At 44.0% G+C, this 21,109-nt stretch overlaps 1 protein-coding gene across 5 annotated transcripts in view; it reads right to left on the minus strand.

The window, feature by feature from the left end:
- Positions 1-17,631, minus strand: part of MFSD6 (major facilitator superfamily domain containing 6) — a 138,213-nt gene extending 120,582 nt beyond the window's left edge. The window contains exon 1 of one of the 5 annotated variants that reach the window (XM_077448672.1): positions 17,438-17,630. The gene's annotated coding sequence lies outside the window, so the exon portion shown is untranslated. Of the gene's footprint in view, positions 1-9,688; positions 9,764-17,422 lie in introns of those variants that run through there. The other 4 variants (XM_077448671.1, XM_077448673.1, XM_077448674.1 and 1 more) reach the window with 4 other exon arrangements.
- Between the last annotated feature and the right edge of the window lie 3,478 nt (positions 17,632-21,109).

Consider the following 21,109-nt stretch of genomic DNA (forward strand, 5'->3'; position numbering starts at 1 on the left):
ATATATATTTTTTTTTTTAAATTGGAATAGCAAGGCTACGCATGCTCGGAAATGAAAGAATACATTACAACACAACACATTCCATCACTTCCCAAGTTGTATTCTGTCATATGAGAATTTTCCTAATTTTGGAACTTCTGCATTTTCTGTAGAAGACTAGCATGCAAAATAAAAAATAAATAAAAAAGGGAAGAAAAGAAGGACGATCATTCGTCGGATATTTATGTGTACGACGCTTTAGGCTTCATTTATGCGTGGCTGAGCCAAGTTTTTGCCACCCGCCAACCACCCTTACCCTGTAGCTGCAGTCAAGTAAACAGAGGTGCCGTAACCCAAAATGGGGTTTAAACAGGCGTGACATTGCTCCCTCACCACCTGGCAGTAGTCTCTGGAGTGTGATACCAGCATGGATCAGGCTTCCGAGGCACGAAAGATTTGGACGCATGTCTAAATCTGCATATAAAGTCAGCACTCACTTTCCATAATCCTATTAAGATTGCTAATTGTGGGACTTTTTAGGTCTAGGATTGCTGAAAGGCAGCTCTGACTTTATACAAATGTTATCTCCCCACTGGGATTGCGGGCTCCTCTCCTGCGGGCTCCTCTCCCCAATGGGATTGCGGGCTCCTCTCCTGCGGGCTCCTCTCCCCAATGGGATTGCGGGCTCCTCTCCTGCGGGCTCCTCTCCCCACTGGGATTGCGGGCTCCTCTCAGCTGTTGCTACTATATTAGGATAGACAATTGAATAGCCCCTGGTGTGCCAATTTGTGCAATAACAATCTACCCGTAGGATGGCTTCTTTGCTGCACCTTTGCTAAAGCGCAGCTAACCGGCAGTTTTTCATGCGGGTTAGCTGAGCTTTCCCATACACTTCTATGAGTTTCTGCAGTTTTGGTGCCGTTGCAGAAGAGGTACCAAAAATCCTGCATGTTCCATCTTTGGTACGCTTTCTAGAACCACACCAAAACTGTGGAACATCAATGAAGTCCCTAAGAAAGGGCGGGAGGACAACATCAGGGCAGTGTAAAGCCGCTATTAGACTAGGTTAAAGGGTTACAAAACCCATAACAGTAAAATCAGTCTGTATATGCAGACTAGCATGTTCGTTATACTCCCTGTGGAACTTAAGGGGTAATCTTGCGTATTGAGTAAAAAAGGCTCTTTGACACTATTGGGACAGATTCTTCTCTCCTGCACTGCATATCTTGGCAAGGCCATATAATACAGTGAGGGTAGCCATCCTGCACATGCTCAGTTTAGTCTCTACTGCTGGAGAGAACATTTCCTGTTTCAGTTCAGGTCACAGTTTGACATCACATGTGGGCGTGTATACAGGCTGTAGTGAAAATCTTCTACCTGAGAACTCAGCACTTGAGAAACTGTGCAGTTCTTTATGTAACCATTATATACCATACCTCTTAACATTTTGAGATGGGTATGATGGACACAAACTACTAAAAAGGTATGTACACATTCCACACACTCCCTTAAAAAGGAGAATATATAAAAAAAAAAAGTATATAGTGGCAGTATTTTAACCACTTGGGTACCGCGCTATTGCCGAATGACGGCATTAGCGCGGACCTAGATTTCCGGGACTACGTCTATTGACGTCGTCCCGGTTACGAGCGGCCTGCGCGCCCCCTGAGGGGCACGCGCGGCGCGCTCTGTGATCGGCGAGTCTATGAGACTCGCCTGATCACCGATCCGTGCAAGGGGTCGATCCCGACCCCTTATCACGTGATCAGCTGTCAGCCAATGACAGCTGATCATGTGATAGAACGGAGCCGGTAATCGGCTATTATTCCTCCTCGCGCTGACAGCGCGAGGAGAAAAAAAAAAAGCCGATCACCGGCGGCCGTGATCGGGACATCAGTCCCGATCACCGGCGGCCGTGATCGGGACATCAGTCCCGATCACGGCCAGCAATGCAAGGCACCACATGCCACCTGCCAGTGCCCACCTGCCTCCCGCAGTGCCATCCTGAAGGGGGGGGGGGGGGGTTTCAGAGGAACTATTTTCATATTACTGGGTCTAGTAACACTAACTGTTGCTAGTCAATGAAAAAGCTTAAGTGCAATATTCTTCATATGTATTAAGTTGATACTGTAAAAGCATGTCAATTCACGGCAGTAATATTGGGTTCATATACTAAAAAAATAGATTGCATGCAAAATTTTTTTTAATTATATATATATATATATATATATACACATATACATACATACACACACACACACACACACACACACACACACATAAGCTTTTGCTCCCACATTGTTGGATGATTGAAGTGAACATAGCTTTACCTTATTTACTAAGCCTGTGAATAAGGTGGAGCTCTGCTGCCTTCAATCAGTCACGTGAATGTAAAAATATGTTTGTTTGTTTTGTTTTGTTTTTCCCCCTTGTATTTGATTGGATATTCTTTGCAAGGCGTAATTCTTTGTATGATATAGCACCACACTTATTTTGACGGTGCTTTATTTATTAGCGCATACCTTCTAGAGCTGAAATACCTTTAAATATTAGAATGTTTTTATGTATGTAGTTAGTATCTAGATATACTAGCAGTGAAGACTTTGTATTGTATAAAGTGGTGGGACCTACTGTTTGCCTCCCTGTATACATAGGGGAAGATGGCTCTGCTGTCACAAAGCAATGTTGTCACCACGCTAAGCTCACAAATGATCTCACGTCTGCATCTCTGCCAGATGGAGCGAAAGCAATCCCCTGCGCACATTTTACTGCGTATTTAAAAAAAAAAATAAAAAAAAAAAAATAAAAAAACTGTGCCCTCTTTCAGCAGTTCAGAAGTACCTTTATTTAATGTATCTAAATTCAAAAGCAAACATGTCATATTATAGCTTACCAGTCCATAAATGTGGTGGCTGCATTGGTTTTCTTTTCACCTGTTGATCTGACTAGTGGCAGCAAGTCTGTTATGGTTTTAGCTTTCTTTACCAGACTGAGCTATCCAGAAAAACCGTCAGTTTGAGGGTTGAGACAAACCATTCAACACCAACAGAAGTGCTTACAAAATGGTCAGCTTTTATGCAAGATCTTTATTCCAAAAGCAAAAAATAAAAAAATAAAAATAAAAAACACCCAAAAAGATTAAAAAACAAAGAAACCAAAAACAAAACTCTTCCTATAACTGATTAAAATATGTTAGATGGAGTTTGGCTTTAGGTGAAGTCACTTATGTAAAGTCCATCTACTAGGCTATTTAACACTACCTTCTCCCCAGACTGACAATGCTGCTGTACTAGGGCGTCTCTGTTGCGCCTCCATAGGAAGTGTTACTGGAAGGATAACCAGATGAAAAGGGAAAATAAATAATAAAAAAAAAAAAAAAAAAAAACAAACAAAAAAAAAAAAAAAAAAAAAAAAACGAAAACAAATGCAGACACCACATTTAAATAGATGTGCAATTAGCATTTATTTTTTGACACAAACCTCTAAAGCTTCATGTGCACAGGGCGTTTGTTTCTCTCCTCTGAACACATCTATAAAAAAAAAAAAAAAAAAAAGGCCTACAGCAATGTACTGTATGTGTGATTAGGCATCCTTCCGGGGCTGAAGTCGTTAACCACTTGACCTCCGGAAGATTTACCCCCTTCACGACCAGGCCTTTTTTTGCATTATGGCACTGCGTTACTTAAACTGACAATTGCGCGGTCATGCAACACTGTACCCAAATAAAATTTGTCGTCATTTTTTTACCGAGAGATAGAGCTATACACACACAAAACTGTGGGATACATTTACAGATTTCTTTTGTATACTAGTAATGGTGGCAATCAGCGACTTGTGGCAGTACTGCGATATCGCAGTGGACATTCTGACACTACCTGGAACTAGGGACACTAATACAGTTAATGAGCTGCACACATATCCTGTCCAGATATGTCATCTTTCCCTAATATAAATACAATAGATTTTGAACCTTGGACCAACCGCACATAGTGAAAATACCTGCTAGGACGCCATTATCTAGCAGGAGCCCTGGGTAAATCAATGCTGCGGCAGCACAGTGGTGTAGTGGTTAGCACTCTCACCTACCAGTAAAAGGGTCACTGGTTCAAATCCCAACCACAACACTACCTGCCAGGAGCTTGCATGTTCTCCCTGTACCTGCGTGGGTTTCCTCCCACACTCCAAAGACATGCAGGTAGGTTAATTGGCTTCTGACCAAAATTGGCCCTAGTATATGAATGGGAACCTTAGATTGTGAGCTCCTTGAGGGTAGGGACCAATGTGAGTGTGCAATGTACAGGGATAGGGGTAGACACTCACTCAGGTTGAACTGGATGGACTGGTGTCTTTATTCAACCTTACTAACTATGAATGCTAATCTATGATACTTTAAATGTATAAAAGGTGCAGACCACGTGACTCAAAATAGACATAGACTGTCTCCAAGATAGTCACCAAGACCCCTTTCACATTGCGGGCATTTTTCAGGTTCTACAACACAAAAAAAATAGTGCCTGCATAGCACCTGGCAAAAACAGCTCCATTCACTCGGGCTTTCCCACTGGAGCGATGCACTGGCAATGCGTCACAAAAAGTCCTGCCAGTAGCTTCTTTGGATCGGTGAAGGAGCGCTGCTTTACCACTGATGCCCTAGGCGGCTGGGTGTGAAAGGGATCTTAGTGGCACACTTCGATTGAGTAAAACACACATTGCTTTATTAAAAAAAAAAAAAAAAAAAAAAAAAGAAAAAAGTTTGAATAAAAAAAACCATCTATTAAGTTCTGGTCATGGTCGGGGCAAGTGCGAGATGTTGGAGATAATCAGCCAGGTAAGCTTGGGTCCGTAGGTTAGTTCCACAATAAATTGGGAGGATGCTCTTACAAGTGCAAGTCAATACTCCTATGTATGAAGGACCTGCAAACTTTTTCACTCTTCTTCAGGTGCGGTGAATGGTTTGCTAAAAAGGTAAGCCCACAACTAGGAGATACACAATAGAGGGCCATTATATACAAAACAGTGGGATCTCACCAACCTACGGACCCAAGCTTACCTGGCTTATTGATCGACAACATCTCGCTCCTGCCCCACCATGACCAGAACTTAATAGATTTCACTCAGGAGAAATCAGATGGTCTATGAGTGGACTATGGGCTAAGAGTCTTTGGGACAATTGCCCCACTATCACAAGCCCCCAAATCCTTGATTACTAGGACTCATTGCCTTGTGAGTGGATGGATGAGTGTGCAGCTGCTTCGTGTCAGCAAGGCAATCTTGTCTTTTTATATTTAAACAAGTGTTGGTGAAGGGTTTGGATTTGTCAATTTTATTAAAAAAAAATTTTTTTTTCAATAAAGCAATGTGCGTTTTACTCAATTGAAGTGTGCCACTTAGTGACTATCTTGGAGAGTTTATCTTTCCTTTGTGTTAGATTTCCTAATATGCACTGTCACTGTACCGATACTAGCTGGGAAAGGGGTAACATCTGGGGTGATCAAGGAATTAAAGTGATAGCAAAGGATCGTTTTTGTTTGTTTTTTTATTAACATGTCATACTTCGCTCCACTGTTCAGCTCATCTTGCACAGAGTGGCCCGAACATCCTCTTCTGGGGTCCCCCGCGGCTCCTCCTTGCATCAGATAACCCCCTAGGAGAAGCGCTCTCCTAAGGGGGTTACCTTGCTGGCACGCTCCCCCCGAGTAACTGGATTTGATCAACAGCAGCAGGAGCCAATGGCTGCACTGCTATCAATCTATCCAATCAAGAGCCGGGACTCCGTGGAGAGATGGGCAACACGTCCCTGCCAAAGAGATGAAGTAAAAACGGGGGGGCCGGTGACTGGCAGGTGTTTTTTTTGCCTTAATGCATAGGAAGGTGTACAACCCCTTTAACTGTGTGCCTAGCCAGTGTTTTGGTGTACTGTGCATGCTGCTTTCATTAGGGGAAGAGATGGATTCTAGACCTGCTTTGAAGGGACACAGAATACATCCTTTCCTCCCTCCCTTGTTAGCATAGGCATATCTCAGTTCTCGATTTTACTGATGATTGGCGGGTACCAGAGGACATCAAGTGCCCTACACCCGCAGATCAGCTGCGCTTGCCCCCTGAAGTTTTAAGTCTACAATCACGTATTATATACACACACAAACATGTGATCCGGCACACAGCGGTCACCCTATAGCAGTTTTTGCTATAGGGAGGATGGCAACTAGTTAAAGACTCGAGAAGCTGCTAAAAGTTTCATAAAAGCTTGCTGCTCACACTGCTCCTATACAAGCTGACGCCCATGTGAAATAGGCCTAAACAGCAAGTATGGGGAGATCTACCATGACAAATAGAATTGGATTGCCGACACAAATAATATTCAGTTAATGAGCTGCACACATATCCTGTCCAGACATCATGTCATCTTTCCCTAAGCGTCAGGCTTTATAAGGCTTTGGGAAAGGGATTTGTTTTTCATGGTGATAAAATGGGTATATTGGTGAGAAATGTGGTTATGTAATGCTGATATGTGGCCTACTGATTTACCCGACGTGTTCTCTAGATCAGAGATTCTCAATTGGGGTTCCGTGGAATCCTAGGGTTCCTCCAGAGGTTGCCAGGGGTTCCTTCAGCATTGGGCAATTTCTGCCTCTCAGATAAGTTCCCACCAACACCACTGATCTTTTTAGCTATCTGTAAGGAGCATTCTTCCCACTGACCATCACACTAATATATCATGAGATTTCTAATTTTTAGCAGGGGTTCCCTGAGACCGGAGAACTATCTCAAGGGTTCCTCTGTGTTGAAAAAGTTGAGAAAGGCTGGTCTAAAATGACAGGCTAACTGCATATAAAGGAGAGCTTTGTAGCTGAAACCTCACCCAACAACCCAACACTACAAAGACAGACAGAAGAATAGCTGCAATTCCTTTAAAATAGGTGTGTAATAATAGGCCCCAGCCTTAGTATAGAGGAAATAGAAGACTGAAATGAACATATCTTCACCTACACGTCTAAAGTCCATATTTTCTCCAGAACTCCGACACACAACATCATAACTGACCTTAAGGACGTCATTATTTCCCAACTTCTAAGCTTTGCTCTTTCTTCAACAATTCCCACAATGTGTACACAATACTGAAGATCAATAAAACCGCAGAGAAAGCTACAGAGATTACACAAGTAGAGAAGCAGCAAATTTGCTCCGTAAATAGAAATCAAAGGAGAGGCATAAATACAAATACTTTACAAAAATGTTCCACTATACTTTGTCCATTAAAGCGCCGTGTGCTTACTTTGCTTTTATCATACAATCTAGCCTGCAAGAACTGTGCAAAACAGAATCCGCTGTAGCCGTGTTCTTTTCCATTAGCAGACACATGACAAACAGTGTCTGGATAATGTTAAAATTGTACAAAACAAAGCGTAAAAGGTCATGTGATTGAAAGACAATTTTCATTCTATGACTGCCTCTGACCATTACAGTACATGGGTTTAGAATTAAAAACATCACTCTTAGGCTCACCCATTGGTTTATACTTTAGTGGATGCCAATTTGGTTATAACCCATTATGCCAGGAGTCAAGGGGCCCTGGCTCCTTTTTCCACCTTCTCTGGTCCTGTCCTCAGATACAGGCTTACAAGTACATAACCTTTTTGTATGTCATGGGTTCCCCGGCATAACTACACCCTCCAGGTAGAACTGCTGGGTCCTCCCGAGTCTACAAAACAAATGTGGTTCTATATGCAGTAAAGAATGCTTGTTATACTCACTGTAGAACCTAAGGGGTTAATCCTCTGCATTGTGTAAATGCTGTTTGATCCTGTCTTCTCTGTTCCTCCCCTTCTTTCACTGTCCCTAAACCGTCTCCTTATAGAACAGAGTCTTGGGGGCACGCTGCACATCAGTTTGGTGTGTATTGCTAGAGTTTTTTTTTTTCCTTGGGAGAGTGCATGTGATCAGTACAGGGCCAATCAGCAATGTCCAGACAGAGTCTGCAGCCTTATAGGACCATCAGAGCAGAATGAAAACTCCTCCTACAAGCTTTAACCAGACACTGATAGAAAATTACGAGACTGCTCTAACTGCTGATGAGAAAAGGGTATTTAGCAGTTTATATTTACTAAAACTGTTGTGTGTACTATGGGAGACCAGATATAGTAACTGCAGGGTCCTGCGTTTAGTAACACTAAACATTTATCTGTGCACCTTTTTTACATGCAGTACTGTTTACTGCCAAAAAGTTGAGGATCCGAGCTAGGGTGCCTACCTTACAGCAATGGAAAGCAGAGAATAATAAAAACACTCCTGTATAAGAAACTGGTCTAGGACAACAGAGGTTGCTGGGAGAAAAAAAAAAAGCAGACAATGTGGGGTATTGTGGCAGGCAGAATATTCTACTTGCTGTACATAAGAAACAGCTCTTATGTGTTCAGGTCCACTGGTGTGCCATATACTTATTTGTGATCAGTTATGCCTAAAGCTCTAATCATGTGGGTGTACTATAGCATACTCCCATGCAAGGGCCATGTTTGCCCACATGGGGATGCACAGTGGTAGGAAGTCCCATTCATTTCACGCTATATATATGTTCAGAACACCCAAGCATCCCTCTGCGGGCAAACACAGCCCTCCAAGGGGCATATGTTACAGTACGCCAATGTGAGCGAGGCCTAAGGGTACTATTAGGTTGCAGTATTTCAGAAGGCACACAATACTTTGGTTCTAAGTTTTTAGAGTTTCTCAACCAATTATACTCCAATTGCAAGGGCTTTGCTATATTATTCACTTTCTCCTGCGAACAGTCAGTGACAAAGTCTCTAATTTCTTTTGTCTTCAGCAAATAACTTAATAACTGTCTACATCAGGGGTCCCCAACCACCGAGCCACGGACCGGTACCGGTTCATGGTCTCTTTGCAGCTGGGTGGCAAAGGCTGCAAAGAGGTGTGCCGGTGTAAGTCGTGCATGACCTTTTTTGCCACACCAGAATTGGATCGCATGGGTGTTCACACCCATGCGATCCAATTAATCAAATGCATTTTGTTAACTGAAATCTGTTCACACACATTTGCAGCGATTCACATGAATGGGGTGAGTTTTTGATACGGTGTGAAAACGCACAGAATTCGCTGCAAATTCTGTACCACATCAGTGTGAACCAAGCCTAAAGGAATGCATTTTTCTGGAGCTTTTCTTGTGTTTTTTTTTTTTTTTTTAACACGCAAAAGCGCTTCAAAAACTGCTCAGTGTGAAAGCAGCCTATCGCCCGAAAAGGTCCTGAAAAGGTCCCAAAATAATATCATGAATTTAAATGAATATGAATTTAATTAAAAAAAAAAAAAAATAAATAAAAAAGTCAAATACAATCACATATAAAAATTAATATATATTTATTTTTACGTAAAATTTCGGTTTCAGCCAAGTGTATCCTGAATTTTCGGTTTCTGAGTTTTCATTTTGGTGCACCACTAGTTAAAAACATGCAAGTATAAAAATCTTTTTTACGCAGGTTAGTTAGTACCGGTGTTGGGGGGGGGGGGGGGGGGCATTTTTAAACAGTAGTTAGGGGTTGCCTGGAATTCTACTTTAATTATACAAAATGTTGCCGTAATTCAAGAAATAGGATTTTAGTTTCAGCCTACAGCCAAGCATACAAGTCACCTGTAAATGACTAATGGGGCATACTCAAACAAGTCATATACTGATCTAGTTTAGTGAACTCATTACCTTATCAATATGGGTGCGCAGAGTTAATGAAACCTGCGTGGCAACACGCCTATCCAGTCAATGGAACAAATCATACTACTTTACGTATACAAAGCTGGAGGAAAGAAAGGGGAAAAAAAAACAAAAAAAATAAATAAAAATAAACAAACACCTTCGTACACTGCATAACAAATAAAATAAAAAATAAAGAAAAAACAAAATTCCTATTTTTGCTTCACTAAAGACAAAACAAATTAGGAAGAGACGCAAGTCCCAGCAGTTCCGTTTTACCATCATAGTAAGCAGATATGAGAATTACTCCAGGCCACCACTACACACACACAAGCATAAACTGACTATGGCCTGAGCCAGCGCGATGATTGCACCGATCAGTATATTCGGTCACTGTATAATATGCAGCGATTACAAACCCAACATTTCCTTAAAGTGGTAGTAAACTGCAAAAAGAAAAAAACGCCGTCCATTAAGAGAGCAGTGTCATCATCGGCTGCTACTAAAGTAATGATCTCCTAAACAGTGCATTTCTACAGGTAATCCTCATAGGGTTTATAGGGTTACCTGTAGGTATGAATAAACAAGCGGACTTTGTTACCGCTCAAGGGCTGGTTCACGCTAGTGTGATGCGAGAACCCTGCGAATCCAATGCGGGGTCCCGCATCACACCTGAATCACACAGTGGTTCACACTGAGATCTGCGAACTGCTGTGGGTGACAATGAAAAGTTAACGACATCCCAAGATCGCAGGAATCCAGTTTCCAGTGCGGACCAAAAAAAGGGTCCTGCGCCATTTTGGTGCGATGCGGTTTCAGCCATACAGTTTGTATGGCTGAAACTGCATCGCACAGACAGACATCGCATGTGATCTGAACAGTAATGCGTGCAAAGCGATTTTTGACAGTCTGAACCAGGCCTTAAAGCTCATGCGTGGAAAAGCTGATGTTCACTTTAATGGCTGCTCCACTAGCAGCGCACACTCACCTCACTTCACTCCAATGCTACAACTTTAACCCGTGAAAGCAAGAATTTCAAGTACATCCAAGTATAATGGACCATGTGACACCTACCCCGGTCATACAACAGTTGGAGCTTGGCCCCCCAGAGGTGTCATAAGGGCAGAGAAACTTTGCTTGCATGCCAAAAGGGAATCTGAAACTGGTGGGGCCAGCAAAAAAGTAAAAAAAAAAAAAAAAAAAAAGAACCACACAGTAGGACTTTAGACTAAACAGCATGTTTAGTCTAAAGTGGAGCTCCAGCCCAACTTTAGGCCCCTTTCACAATGTGGTGCTTTGCAGGCGCTACAGCGCTAAAAATAGCGCCTGCAAAGCGCCCTGAAGCAGCCACTGCTGTCTCTCCAGTGTGAAAGCCCCGAGGGCTTTCACACTGGAGCGGTGCGCTGGCAAGACTGTCAAAAAAGTCCTGCAAGCCGCATCTTTGGAACGCTGTAGGAGTGGTGTATTTACAGCTCCTAAAGCGCCCCTTCCCATAAAAAACAATGAGACAGCTCTGCAAACTCGCCTGCAAAGCACCACAACAGCGGTTTTAACCCTTTTTCAGCCACTAGCATGGGTTAAAACTGCCCCGCTAGAGGCCGAATAGTGCTGCTAAAACGACGGTAAAGCACCACTAAATATAGCGCAGCTTTACCGCCAGCTCCCACAACTCCCCGGTGTGAAAGTAGCCTGTTTTTGAGAGCAGGAAAGGTTTGACCAGAACAATGGAAGAGTTCCAGTCTCCGTCACACTTTTAAGGCTCTTTCACACTAGCTGTAACGGGTGCTGCTCCTCTGAAAAATTATCCACTCTTAGATCACTTTTCAAAGGCATTTGACAAGTGGTGAGGAGAAGATATATGTCCCATCAGTGGTAAGAATAGTGCCCCATCATTGGTGTAGGTGGAAAGACTAGTGCCCCATTGTTGGTGTCAGCAAGAGGAATAGTGCCTCATATTAGTGGAGTACCCCAAGGGACAGATAAAGGCAAGCAAAGGGTCAGAGTTTGAGGACTACTGCCTAGATCTAAAGTGTAACTGCTACATAAACGTATGCCCGTGAGGGCCATGTTTGCCTGCATGAATGCATGGAATGCATTAAGATTTAAAAACCTGCCTTTATAGTCATTTTAATGTTCAAAGCATTCACCAATCCATCGTCTCCATGTTTTAGTTGGTTGAGAAATCACTGAAAAACACGCTCTAGCATTGGCCATCTTGAGTAAAGTCAGATGATCCATGTAGCATTAATGTCCTGGAATCCATCAGTCCTTAGCCCAGGCTGGAGGGTGTGCTTAGCTGAGAAAACCCCTCCAGATGAAAGAAAAAAATGCCCATAATGACTCCTGGTATGTACGATATTATTTTGGCCTAGGCCAGACGCTAGGAAGCAACTGAAGAAATGTAAAAATAAATAAAAGTCTAAACTATAGAATATGCCTTCCTATTCATGTACTAATGCTGGCAGCAGAAGGATTACAAATAGGTAAATGTAAATGATAAATGAGAGTTTAGTTCTGCTTTAAAGTGGAACTTTAGTCAGAAAATTAAGTCCTGCTGGATCACTTCACATCTGCACATGCTCAGTTGCTCACTATTTGTAGATCAGCTGACAGCCTCACGATTTACTGCTGTTCAGGGGCTCTGGGATTCAGAAAAATGGCAGCTTCCAGCAAGAAGAAACTGGAGCAATTCTGGAGGAAATTTACAGAACACACAAATTTTCATAACAATTATCAATGTTGCTTGCTAAAGAACATTATTTTGTATCAAATTGCGATGGGTAAAGTTCTGCTTTAAAAGGGGTTGTAAACCTTCATGTTTTTTCACCTCAATGCATTAAGGTGAAAAACCTTCTGTAGTGCTGCAGGCCCCCAGCCTCCCTGTTTTACTTACCTGACCACTTTTATCCTCTGGCCGGGAATGAGCACACCAGCTCTAGCTGGTGTCTTGTATCATGACTGGAGAGAATGATAGAAGCGCAGCCAATGGCTCCTGCTGCTGTAAATCAAATCCAATGACACGGGCACCAGGGGGCAGGGCCAAGTCCTGCATTCTATGTGAATGGACACAGATGCAGGAGCGCGTCCACACAGGTGTCCCCCTTAGGAGCGTCTTCTCCAACGTGGGTACTCGATGAGGGGCGGAGCCAGCAGTGCCACTAAGGGACCCCAGAAGAGGACCGGGGGCCACTCTGTGCAAAACTAACTGCACAGTGGAGGCAAGTATGACATGTTTGTTATTTAAAAAAAAAAAAAAAACGATAATGAATCAGCGCAGACCCCCGTCAGGGGAGCCGCCGATCAGCTCGTCTCTCATCAGACGCGAGTGAGGAAAAGCCGATACATGGATTTTCCCGTTTACATCAGAGGCTCCTTACCAAGATCAGTGTTGTGGTGTGTCAGACTGACAAGCCTCACCACGCGCCAGCTTGTTATCCCGATCGCGCCATATGACGTTTGGTCAGGATAACAACCACTTTGCGCACATCATATTTTTATATGGCGTGTGGGAAGTGGTTAAATAAAAAAAAAAAAAAAAAAAAAAAAAAAAAAAAGCTCATACTTCCCTTTTTACCACTTCCTGTCCATAGGCCATCAAATTATGTCCTGGACTTTCAGTGGTGATATCTGAATGATGGCTGCAGCTACAGGCATCATCCAGATATCTTTTTCAGCGATTCTGTGCACTGTAAGAACAATCATCGTTCCCTCCCGCCGCTCCAGTGCTTCTCCTGGCTCGCCCCTGCAATCTGCAAGCAGAAAAACAAATCGGTCGCTGGAGGAAGGTTACCATAGAGAATTCTGGTAACCAGATGGTCCCCAGTCATCTCTATGACCCTTGGAGGTCTGGCCGCAACATTATGACATCACATCTGGGCCGGAAGTAAACAAAACTGAGGACATGGCTGGAAAAGCCAAGAGTTTATTTTGTTTTTTTTATCTCAACCTGAAGGAGAGATGTGGGGTCACCACACCTCTCCATAAAGAGGACCTGTCACACACTTAGGCTCCATGCACACTGAACTAATAAATGTCAGTTTTTGGGCATTTTTTTTTTTTTTTTTAACCCATAAACTCCCCTCTATGTTATCCTATGTGTCCATGTACACATGGAAGTTTTTGGACTTTTATCAGCAGTGGAGATTATGGGCTGTTGTCTGAACGCCCCAAAACCACGTTCAGGAGCTGTTTTTCTGACCACAAAAAAAAAAAATGCTTAAAAACGTTAAAAGCGCATAAACGCTCAAAAATGTGGCTCACCGGCATTTAACATTTGTGATCCATTGGAGAAATGTTTTTTTTTTTTTTCGTTAAAAGTGGTTGTATAGTCAATGTAGGTACTTTTACCTACAGGAAAGCCTATACGATTTAGGAGATATTCCCCTCGCAATGCGCACAGGGGATTCTCAGCTGAAAGTCCGGCAGACGCCGGACCCTGCCGGGAAGAGATCTCCCATGCGCATGCGCGGGAGTGACGATATCGTGGCTCCGGCCACTCACAGCGTCGGAGCCGCGATACCCGGAAGAAACGCAGAGGGAACTTGTCAGCTCCCTCTGCGTGGATCGGGCAAGATGTCAGGGCCTTGTTCTAAGGTAAGTATTTCATAATGAGCTAGTATGCGGTGCATACTAGCTCATTGTGCCTTTTCCTTTGCAGGCGAGTAAAAAAAAAAATAATTCAGCAGGTATACAACCGCTTTAAGAAAAAAAATGAACACTAAAAAAAAATGTTGAAAGACTCACTGCAAAGCTACTGGCGTTTTTTTAAAGTTATTTTAACATCCAGTGTGCATGAGGCCTTATCCTATTACAAGGGATGTTTACATCTCTTGTAATAGGAATAAAAATGATCAAAAATAAAGTATTTAAAAAGAGAAAGTGTTAAAAAAAAAAAAAAGTGTAAAGTGCCCCTGTCCCCATATGCTCACACACAGAGAAGCATATGCAAGTCATGCCCACATATGTAAATGGTGTTCAAATCTCACATGTGAAGTATCGCCGCATGCATTACAACAAAACCAACAAAAACTCTAAGACCCCTTTCACACTGAGCCACCACCGGCATCTTGGCACCGTTTTTAGCACCGTTTTAGCGGCACTACTCGGCCGCTAGCAGGGAGAAAAGGGGTTAAATCCACCCGCAAAATGCCGTTGGAGTGGCATTTTGCCAGCGATATCGCAGCACTGGCCCATTAAATTTCAATGGGGAGCAGCAGTGAGTTCACTGCTCCTTCGCCGCTCCAAAGAAGCTGCTGGCAGGACTTTTTCTGATGCCCTGCCAGCGCACTGTGAATGGAGCAGCTGTTTTAGGGCGTTTTGGAGGTGCTAATTTTAACGCTATAGCTCCTGCAAAATGCTGCAGTGTGAAAGGGGTCTGAACATGTAACCTGTAAAAAAAAAAAAAATAATAAAAAATGTAACCGTCGCCTATGGAGATTTTTCAGTACCGAAGTTCAGCGCCATTTCACGAGTGTGCACAATTTTAAAGCGACATGTTAGGTATCCATTTACTCAGGGTAACATCATCTTTCACATTATAGAAAAAGATTGGGCTAACTTTACGGTTATTTTTTTTTCATTAATGAAACTTTTTATTTATTTTTTTGGGGTGTGGAAACAAGTGTATGGAGTAAATTTCTAGAAAAAAAAAAAAAAGATGATTTTTACATGAGTGAAGTGGCAGAATTGTCCGGGATGGGAAGTGGTTAATGAACATTTACCCCATGCCGTGTACCCCATGCAAGGGCAGATTTTAGCTAACAGATAAAAGTTGGGCTTTAAAGTTTTAAATATTAAAAAAAATATTTCTCCATAAATATTCAAAAACGTATAACGGATGTGGCACACAAGTTTTTTTTTTTTTTTTATTTGTTTGAAAGTTTTAATTGAAACGTCACTTGATCTCACTCTGTCGGCAGCAACAGAAATTGTTTGGCAATCATCGCAGAAGTCTCGGCGAGGGAGAAAACAATAAAGCAGCGCAGTGTTGGTATAATACCTGGAGGCAGACAGAATGCATTAAAAGAAAAGTAAATAAAAGCCGCCTGCAGAGCAAACCCAATATTCTCATTTCATAGCACAGGGTCGGGTCTCACCTGGAAAGGACCAATCACTGTCCCCTTTTCTATGTAGAGACAGAGAAGACGGATCATGACAGTCACATGTCCCCCTCTTTTCAGTGACACCGGCCTATCCCGCACCTTGGTGTGACCGTGTATTCCCAGTCTGTGTACTCGGGAGGCAAGTCATACGACTTGTCATTATCTCATATAGAAGAGCCCAGACATGTCACATGGGACAGCACAGACCATACACAGGGCCGCATTCATTTCAATGGCGCCCCTAAACACTAAGGGCTCATTTGGTTGTCAGTAAAAGTTTGCAGTGAAGCCACATTTTTACCGCCCGACAGCTCCTCTTCTAGCTGGAAAGGCAGCAGCCCGGAGTGCACACATGCTACACCCACAATGCTTTGCTTCACGGACAGAATTATACCCCATGTCATGTTCCATGGGCACTACCACCTGCCAAACGAGATCCATTCAAGTGACAGGATTGCGTTTTGCTACATGGTAGTGTGGCATTTAGGGGGTTAAATGAGGCGGTACAATCCCTTCTCACTGCCTGAAGAGTGTTCCAAACGTAGATGCTCTTCAGAGGGCAGCACAAGTATAAATGAGGACTTAAGGTAAAAGGCATGCGTGACATTTGGTGACGTCCCTTTATGGGGACATTTAGGTGTGTGGGTAGCCCACTGATACCATTATGTCTGCACCCCCTGTGCATGTATTCATTCTGTGACCAATCACATCGCCCACAGCATGGAAGTGTGCAGGAGCCCCTCTGATGGAGGTCACCCCAATACACAAGATGGCAGAGAAAGGACTACATTCGGATTGGTGGAGGAGTCTGCCTTATAGGACACATAACCATGCATTACCGGTCACAGTCTATCCCCTGGTAGGACACATAACCATGCATTACCGGTCAGGACACATAACCATGCATTACCGGTCAGGACACATAACCATGCATTACCGGTCAGGACACATAACCATGCATTACCGGTCAGGACACATAACCATGCATTACCGGTCACAGTCTATCCCCTGGTAGGACACATAACCATGCATTACCGGTCAGGACACATAACCATGCATTACCGGTCAGGACACATAACCATGCATTACCGGTCAGGACACATAACCATGCATTACCGGTCAGGACACATAACCATGCATTACCGGTCAGGACACATAACCATGCATTACCGGTCAGGACACATAACCATGCATTACCGGTCACAGTCTGTCCCCTGGCAGGACACATAACCATGCATTACCGGTCACAGTCTGTCCCCTGGCAGGACACATAACCATGCATTACCGGTCACAGTCTGTCCCCTGGTAGGTCAGGACACACAACCATGTATGCCCGGTCAGGACACACAACCATGTATGCCCAGTCAGGACACACAACCATGTATGCCCGGTCAGGACACACAACCATGTATGCCCGGTCAGGACACACAACCATGTATGCCCGGTCAGGACACACAATCATGTATGCCCGGTCAGGACACACAGCGCTCCTATGATAATCGCACAGTGTGTACGGAAGTGTGCGGAGGGCGGACATACAACTGATGTTCATCACTCCTCACACTACAAGAAGTCCGCACAGCGCCGCCTCAACCAATCACATCGCCCCCCATCCCACTACCGCCAACCGCCATCCACTCACCCCGATCAGCCGCACCATGAAGCCGGTAAGTCGCCGTACAGAGCCCTCTGCTGATTCATGTGTGCGATCACCATCTCCCGCACTGGACTGAACGGCTTTCCGTCATACCTGGAACCTCACAGCGGCACCTGACTGGTTGGACCAGTTTCATCGCACACAGTCTCCACCCAATACAACTACTGCCAGAGACAGGGAGCAGGTGAACGACACCGCCCATGTCGTGACGTCAGCCGGGCTGGTCCTCTCATCTTCCTTTTCCCTGCTACATAAAATCGGCATCATCAGCGTCCCTCCAGACGTACATACTACATGAAATATGGCATCCCCAGAGTCCCTTTAGATGTACATACTACATGAAATATGCCATCACCAGTGTCCCTTTAGACGCACATACTACATAAAAGTGGCATCGCTAGCATCCTTTTGGATAAACATACTACATACATACAATATGGCATCACCAGCGTCAGGACCTTCTTTAAGGCAGGGCAAAAGGGGCAGCTGCCCTCGACCCTGTCATTGTTGTGGGGCCCAAAGCAGCTGCTTCATACTTGCCAACTATCATGGTTTACATTCCCTCCCCCCTTGAGGTTTTAGTCCTGTGCTGTGTCCCAATATCTCAGTGTGAAGTGCTGGTACTAATGCTGCCCAGCTCTGCCCTATTGTTGTGTACATATGACTCACCTGCAGACCCTGTGTTTACATGTAAATAACCGGCATTCGTATGTAAATAGCGGTGACAATATTGAGTAAATAGCTGCGGCTGGCATTGGTATGTAAATAAAGTCGGCATTCCTATGTATATCATGCTCCCCTGCTGTGAGGAGGTGATGCTGTAACCTCTAGTAACTAATCAGTGAGCAGTAATGATATGCTGTAATTTCTGGCAACCAATCGCAATTGCTGATTGATCTGATACGGAAAACTGATTTTAAGTCAAGCTGCTATTTATTGTATGTCTCAGAGAAGGTGGAGAGGGAAATTGCTTGGGGGGGCCCCAAGAAAAATTTTACCCAGTGTCCAATCTATATTAAAGACTGCCTGACCAGCGTTCCATGAAATACGCCATCACCAGTGTCCCTCCAAACCTACATACTACATGAAAAATGGCATCCCCAGAGTCCCTTTAGACGTAAATATTACATAAAAGCGGCATCACCAGCATCCTTTTAGATGTGCGTACTACATAAAATACGGCATCACAAGCATCTCTCCAGATGTGCACACTCCCACTGTGGATGAAATGTCTCACATTCTGTAAATGAACCATTACATCCCCAGCATCCCCCCAGACGTAGCCTTGATTGATACTTTAGCATTTTTAAACATTTCCTGTACGCATGTGCATAAAATATGTGACCTGTTACATACTTTGGTAATACACACGGAGAAAATAGGTTAGTATACACATGGTAACAAACAAGCTGTATTATTATAGGCAAAGTTTAAACTCAAATGTGTCATACCATGACACAGACTTGACAGAGGAGCCTCCCACCAATTTTCACATGGGGGAGACTGTTCTGTACACTGGTTAATGACACCAAAGTGTCCTGTATAGATGTGCCACGGGTGACATGGGGTTGTCCTTCACCAAATTAGCGGTGGAAGAACCGGGCACTTTGGAAGTCCTTTTTGACATGAGACAGATCTCCTCAGAGTATGGGGTTTCAGGCAAACTGGTAAAGTCTTTGACTCCTTCTCCCTTATGTTCCTCTATTTCAGCTTCCTGTGTTCTAGTTTCTTGCAATTCAGCTTCAATAAGGGAGGAATGGTCCTCAGAGTCTGCTTCTGACAAGGAAGTTTGGGGGTCGTCCAGATCTTCCGAGGGTCTGTCTTGTGGCACAAACTCTGGGGCTTCTGGCCTAAGAACTCTGCTGTCTATCACCGTGGGATGAGGAAAGGGAGTAGTGGCTTTCTCTGGTGTGGAAGATGGCCACAACCAGTTTATTCCTATCTCCTCATCCTCGCTGTCCCCATGTTCTTCAACAAGAGGCACAGACTGGGATCTAGTCTCAGGACGGGATCTCTGTAAGGTGGTGGATTTGGACGGTGAATCCTGCTCCGGTGATGCACAAACTGCTTTGGAGAGGGGCAACAGATGATTGAGATGCCACTCCGGCCCAATCTAGTACACTGGCAGTCCTGGGAGTTGTTTGCAAATAACAAATGACTGTGATTTCCAGCGATCAGCCAATTTGTGTTTTCCAGGTACACCCAGATTCCTCAACACACACCTGGTTGTAAGTCTTGTACTCTCACCCTGAGATCAAAATGTCTTTTGTTCCTCTGTCCTTGGGCATCTGAAGCTGCTTGAGCCTTATCATAGGCAATCTTCAGGCTCTTTCGCAGTCTGTCCACATACCCTCTGTGGGAAGTTGCTGAGGTATGGTCCAGAGATATGCCAAAAGCCAGATCCACTGGTAGCCGAGCTTCGTGTCCAAACATCAAGCAGTATGGAGAGTACCCTGTGGCATCACTTGTAGTACTGTTGTAGGCATGTACTATGGCTGCTATGTGCTTACTCCAGTGCTGTTTCTGCTCAGAGGTTAGAGTTCCCAGCATGTTTAAGAGAGTTTGGTTGAACCTCTCTTGTTGCAGATCTCCTCGAGGATGGTAAGGAGTAGTTCTGGATTTTTGGATGCCCAATAAATCTAAGAGCCTTTTAATGAGGCTACTTTCAAAGTCTCTCCCTTGGTCTGAGTGCATACGTTGTGGTAGGCCATAATGGATGAAAAAATTTTCCACTAGGATTTTGGCCACCGTAGATGCCTGTTGGTCTCTTGTGGGAAATGCCTGAGCATAACGGGTGAAGTAATCGGTTATCTCCAGGCAGAGGCAGCTCTCTAATTAGGCAAATTAGGTGACGCCTTAGGCCTCGCAAATCTCAGGGGCCCCGTGACTGCCTAATTTGCCTGTACCTCACCTTTTCCCGGCAAATAAAAGTCATGAAATCGCTGCGGGCTATTATAGTTCCCGCATGCCGCCCACAAGCTCCACTTTTTACTGCAAAGAGAGTCGAGTCAGCCGACATCTCTCCCCGACCTCCACCGGGTTAGCCCCCCCATATCAAATTTTTTTAAAATATCTTATGCCGTTGGTTAGATCTTTGTTAGATCAGGTTAGATCAACCGTTGTTTTTGATAGACAGAAGAAGCGATATTAACAGTTATTTGCTGGGGGGGCTAACCCGTCATCAGCCCCCCTTATCAAAAATAGGAGATTATGGGGCCCCCAGGCAATCAAAGATTATGGGGCCACACAGTAGACACAAACACACACACACAGTATACAATCACACAGTATACACAGACATGTTTCTATTGGCTGAGAAGGTACTGGAGAGGTGGCGCAGCTATAATCTCTGGATTTTTAGACCAAAAGGATGTCGGTAAGGGACATTTCAGAGACAGCTGTAAAACAAAACACACATTTTTACATACTGTCCCTATTTTTACTGAGGCTGGCAACCCTGATGGGGCCCCCTAGTGGTATGGGGCCCTCGGGCAGTGCCCGAGTGGCCCAATGGTCAGTCCGCCCCTGATCTCACATAATTAGAGACTTATTAAGTGATTAATGAAGGGGGCTGGCCCCCCTTATCAAATTTACTCGCCAAAAATCTTTCATGCTAATAGATATTCGTTAGATCCAGTAAGATAAAGTGGTTTTAACGTTAGATCTCAAAAA

The sequence above is a fragment of the Lithobates pipiens genome, unplaced genomic scaffold (assembly GCF_037356315.1).
Source record: "Lithobates pipiens isolate NorthernLeopardFrog02 unplaced genomic scaffold, aLitPip1_a1.2 Scaffold_22, whole genome shotgun sequence".
Classification (NCBI taxonomy): domain Eukaryota; kingdom Metazoa; phylum Chordata; class Amphibia; order Anura; family Ranidae; genus Lithobates; species Lithobates pipiens.